General features: G+C 35.6%; 1 long non-coding RNA gene across 1 annotated transcript in view; it reads right to left on the reverse strand.

Moving 5' to 3' along the window:
* Nucleotides 1-795: 795 nt before the first annotated feature.
* The window catches only part of LOC113464689 (uncharacterized), an 11,882-nt gene continuing 6,681 nt past the window's right edge, over nucleotides 796-5,996 (reverse strand). The window contains exons 2-3 of the long non-coding RNA XR_003389534.1: nucleotides 1,794-1,913; nucleotides 796-951 (exon numbers count right to left, since the gene is read on the reverse strand). This is a non-coding gene — a long non-coding RNA (uncharacterized LOC113464689). The remainder of the gene's footprint in view (nucleotides 952-1,793; nucleotides 1,914-5,996) is intronic.

A 5,996-nucleotide genomic window follows, 5' to 3' on the forward strand; every position in this document is an offset into this window, starting at 1 on the left:
TGTTATAATAATGTTTGATTAATAAATTTGGAAATAGTCTTTGGTTAACATTTCGACAACGCACGAGCACTTCATGGCGACACAGAAAAGAGAGTAATACGCCGCAACGGAAGACATAAACTTAAGACAAAGAAACTGTCGCACTCTCGTGCTAACCGCTAGATGGCGAATTGAGAGATAGTCATTTATATTCAAGATGTAATATTTACTTATTTCCAACAGTCACAATCCGTCAGATCAAAAATTAATTACCAATGTTCAGTTAAAGAGTAAATAGATTCGGCAAACGAATCGCGGATGAAACGGTCGGTTCGTATTCAGTCTTGCATTTAGGCGACCGTTCAAGTAAATACGCGCATTGCACCGTGTCGGGCGACATTCGAATACTCGCATTCTCCGGGAAAATTGCGTTTCATTTCCTATCGAAAGCGGCAGCGCCCGTTCGGCTCCGGAATATGGGATTACGAGAAACCGATTTTGCCTCTGCGGACTTTACGTCCCACGGTCGTTGAGCAAGTTCAAACGGAGTAGCGTGTGCTAAAAACTGGATCCTGTCAGTAGAACCCACGTTTTCCTATTCTTACAACCGGATATCGTGTTCCTCAAGCTGACAGTATATCTACTTGAGTATAAAGTTCGCCAATGATATCATTTTAAAATATATGTGTGCATTATTATGAAATAATTAATGCTGGTTAATATTCGATGAAGTACACAGAATGATTTGATGAGAAGTATTATATTACATACAGTAATCTGTTATTTAATGATTTTATTAAAACATACAGTGTATAGATTAGTATATAATGTAAATCATTAAATAAATGTACTCTTGTAAGATGTGTTTCTGTCTTGTTTGTCACGTTATAATTCGGGACCACTGTGAGCACAGTGACGGTCCTCTGACCAACAGTAGTTCCTAATATGCAACGTGCACTATGCAACGGTAATCTGTAAAAAGTATGTTAGCATTTAGAATTTCAAATGCACGCTGTCTCTGAGAACCGTATGTGGTAGGCAGGTTTGCCTATCACCAAGCGCAATATTAATCATTTATAACTCAAAAATAGAGCCTCAGATGCAATTTTTTTATTGTTGACTTTTGTCTAATTTTGGATTCTAGAACCACTTCTTAAAACTTCTCCCACCAGTAATCGAAACAATATATAAAAAAATAGATCAGAGACCAGTTTCTCTGAAATATGGTATGAATTTTAACTGACAGTTCGATTCAAGAAATTTAACACATTCCTTTGAATAAAGTGTCTTCTGTCAAAGTACCTGTTAATCGAATAATAGAGTAATCAATTGTTTCTTATCTTACTTATAACTGTTCACCCTGTACATACGTATGTACGGACATGGTTTATGTTATCGTTTTCTGTCTCAGAGAATAAGAAAGAATTCTGACCTGCGATCGTTCCCAACGCGACGCCGCATATCGCGATCCGCTCGCGGGATTTTCGAATAAATTGACCAACGTCGCCGTTGGCGGTTGTTTATTTTCGAAATTAAATTGAATTGGCCCATAACTTGTCGGTCTATTAGCCCTGGGGACCGGGCTAGTTTGCCCGTAAATCTCCGGAGTATCGGCGTGGGTGGTGGCATTCGCGTATACACCGGAGGTCGGTACGAGAGGGAGAGCGCGGTGTGCGAGAAAGATGAAAGAGGAATAGGGAGGGACGGTCGGGGGTGTGGGGTTTCGATTCGCCCCCGACAATGCGTCCGGAAGCTCCCAGGAAATACATGGGCGTGGTGCCGAGATAAATGTACTCTTGCATTTGCATAGTTACCTCTCGTACTCGGCCTCTATATCCCTCCCGGTGTTAGCTCCTTTTCAGATTTTATATCCCGTTCGCCCATCCTCGCCTCCCAACGTTCACCGTTGTCTCAGCGAATCTCCGCGCAAACATCTGCAACCAAAGTGACCAACGTCTTCACGAGTCCTCCAACCTGGAGAATGGTTCGGTTTGAATCACTTTTGAGTTTCGAAATTTAACGTCATATCATAATAATATGCCTCTAGCTTGATACAAAAAGTGTCAGTGCCATGTTGTATATCGCTCAAGATTTCTAGTAATGGTCCAGTGTTAATTATTGTAATATGTGTGAAACAATTCTACTGAGAATTAATCATATACGTTCCTATATTATTCTTAATGATAACATCAAAGTGTCTGTAGTTAAATGTTAAATAAAATATTGAACTAAATTATGGAAAATACAATACGAATATGTCGTTTGAGTATTACGCATGTCTATAATAGGCTCACATTCTGGGATAGTGACAGGAATGAATCATTGGATCATTGAATCAGCATTTCGTTTCGTATGATGTATTCAATATCAAACAACTTTGTTCGGATTAGTATGTACATTACTATTACTGTCACTAAACAAATTTTCTGATACGGACCCAATGAGTTTTTGAGTATCTGGAGTGGAGAATCATTCGGATGAAAGGAAATAATAACGCGCTGCCGGAAGCGGTCGTTCAAACGCACACCGGAGGCGAATCTCGTGCCGGAAGCCTCCAGGGACGTTACTTTCCGCGGTTCGCTACCGGCCAGGAATTATTTATCCGTGCTCGTCGTTCGAGTTTTCGAAGGAATCGACGATTCAAAGATTCGTGGTCACTGTACACTGGCTGCATCATAGATTCATGGGAAATTTACTTCTAGTTGTTTGCATAAATCCCCAAAAAAATTATTTTCTACCTCTATAATAGTTAAAATTTACAATCCTGAAAAAATTATTAAATCAAGCTAATTTGTAACTCTATTTTCGTGTAATTATCTTAAATACTAACGAGAAAAGAATTGATAAAGTTCTATTACTATACTTATACATATTATTCTTGAACTAAAGAATAAGGATCTGAAGTTTTACAGAATATTTTTCAAATAGAGAACAAATTGTCTGGCAAATAAGAGAAGTAAAAATTTGCATGAGGCCCGTTTATCTGTGCTTACTCTGCGGAAATTAGAACTTATAAAAAATTGAAAAATGAAATCTTTGCAATTTAGCTCTTAATTATTTTATTAGTCTAGTAGTTACTAGCCTAACTGCTAAATACATCAACATTACATCATACAGTATTTTCGAATACATTGAACTAGAATATTTTGTCATTATACTACCTATACAAATACGAAACAGTTGAAATTGAAACTATGCGAGGACGTATCGATGTTTAAACATTTTTTATGCTAATATTAACGTCTGTTCAAGTTGAGACGTTCAGTCTACACGGAGAACTAAATCAGACGGCGTACTACAAATAACGTTGGGAAACCCAGATACGGATACTGCGCCTTGAAGAGAAACAAATACACGCCAACGCCATGTCGCGTCGAATAAACCACGCAATTCCCGTGGGACACTCCTTTTCGGGATACGTGCGTTCACCCCGAAAGGATTTATTCATCCAATCGAACTGCTTTTCATTATCAGAATGAATCGACGAGATAGGAGGAAGCTTCTTCCCCGACCTGATTTCGCTAAGAAATGTACACTCCTTGGAATACAGTATAAAACATATAACTGAATAATACATCTATGAACGTACATATAGTGACAATATGTATATGAATACATATGAGTATAGACGGTGAAACAAAGTAAAAGTACTTATTATGAAACATTTTTTAGCACTAAGTTTACAGACATCTGTTATGCATACACCTCAATTTGACGCGTTCCGTAAAGTTAGATATACTACATAGAGATTTCTAAAATGATAAAGCTTTGAAGAAAAAGAATTTCGATATATATTTATCTCGTACCCAGTGAATGAAAGTGATAGAAGAAAAATGTAAACGGTTTCTGTAATTTTCCTCATGAAATTTAGAATGCGTCAAAATGACATGTCTCGTAAACCCAGTGTTAATAAAGCTACTAGATAAACACCTATTTCGTACCACATTGTATGAATTATTGCATCAACCTTCATATGAAACACTGTATTATTTATTATACCATTCAGGAGGTGAGACATTATATCAATCATGATCAGAGCAGGACAGATTTAACTTTCCTGTTTCTATAGAGGTACCTAAAAATATGTTTTTACAAGGACAAAGAGTATAGTCCCGTAAACCCATATTTTTGACTACTTTCGTGGTTATTCTGCCTTAACACACCGCTATCGAAGTCTACCTCTTTAAATATAAGCACTGTTCGATACGTTAATATTTCCAGATGGACTTTTATGTAATTGTTTTTAGTTTATTTTGAAGTTTTTCTGTGTAAAGGTATGTTCATTTATAAATTTCTCATGTTTCTATTCTTGTAATGATGCTGTAAGAAGAAAACGGAGGTCCTGGCCGTTGTAATTTGTTAAGGGATCAATAAAGACTTTACTAACATTAATATTGTCAGCTGAAGTAATCAATTATAAAATCCTTATTGTTTGAGAAAGAGAGTTTTTAATGCCGGGAATAGACGGTTAAAGGAGTGATTTTCTTACGAACTACTTTGCAAGAACTTAATTAAAAATGAATGATTTCTGTACGATAATCTTAGACATGAGATATCATTGATCTCGTAAACAGTATGTATAATAGAGCTGAGAATGAGATGTGGCCGTTAATCGAGTGTGAGATTGCATAGGACTCTCTGCAGTTGTATTAATTGCGAAGGTTGTGAGATTGACAGAAAATAAGATAGAGTTGTAAAATATAGTTGAGATTGAGATAGACCGTGAATTGAGCTTGTGTAATGAGCTAGGATTATCTAAACTTCATGAACACTTCAACACTTTGACTGCTAAACAATATACTCTTTTTAATTAAGCAGTTTATAACAATATATTTTCATATTTTATTAGCCTATATCCTGTTAACTATCTGTCGAAATACCATGGCCATATAACAATATGTATAGAGTATATAGAGTATAGAGTATATATGTATAATGTAATATGTATAGAGTAGAGTGTGGGTGCGTTTTCATAAACGCATTCCCAAACACTTATTTAATGTGACTAAAGAAGGTGAAATTACGACGTGTATCTATTATGAAACAACGTTTTCGTACCACGATCAGATGTTTCATATTTAATTTCTCGTTTCTGAAACAAGTATTAATCTCTTATCAAACGATCTATCCAGAAGTAGTTCTGTAGCCGAAAATTAAATTAACAGAGCTCATACACGTGTTCCATAAACCCATTATAAAAAACACACTTAAGAAAAAAAAAAGACGAGAAAATTTATATAACGACGTTCATAAGATTTCACATAATTGTGAAATTGTATTTACTGATGCGATTAGCTGTTTGTTCACTTCAGAAGATATTAGCAGTAGTACGAAGTCTATTATCTATAATTGTTATCATAATTGTGCAACTCCGTTGTTATCAAATTGGAGTATAATCAACATTTCTTGTACAATTCATCAAATCTCGTATCTCTGCTAATTTTTAAATTAAAATCTCTTTATCAATCAATATCAAACCTGATTTTTAATAATTATATTAAATTATTATATACATTATATCCGTACCGTAAAATGTTATATTAATCATTAATGTATAAGTTCCAATTATTTTTGTTAGTTTTTAGCAAATATAAATGTAAAATACCGTCAGGTATCACAGGCATCTTCTGGAACTTCTTTTGAATTATTCAAACGCTTTAAATATGTATCTACGGATAGAAGATAAAAGCATCGGAATGCATATTTTTTGACGCCTTTTCATGTTTGCACAAGCGACATATGTCGGTCAATAAAGCCCCGTCCTATGGAAACACGATTGGCTCGTGTTTCGACGCGACATGGATTCTGTCTACATTTCAAATCGAGATTTCCGATAGTCTACACCAGAGGTGGGGAACGCGCGGCCCCGAAGCCGCATGCGGCCTTCTTGTACGGTTTCAAATGTTATTTATATTTTAATGTAGTCAATTACTTTCAAGTAAGAAAAAACATCTGCAAATATCCTATTAACTTATATTTTCCATCAGATTTTAAAATTATTTTCCGTATTATTGCTA

This window comes from Ceratina calcarata, unplaced genomic scaffold (assembly GCF_001652005.2).
Source record: "Ceratina calcarata isolate Rehan_Ccalc_2016 unplaced genomic scaffold, ASM165200v1 scaffold127, whole genome shotgun sequence".
In the NCBI taxonomy this organism is placed as follows: domain Eukaryota; kingdom Metazoa; phylum Arthropoda; class Insecta; order Hymenoptera; family Apidae; genus Ceratina; species Ceratina calcarata.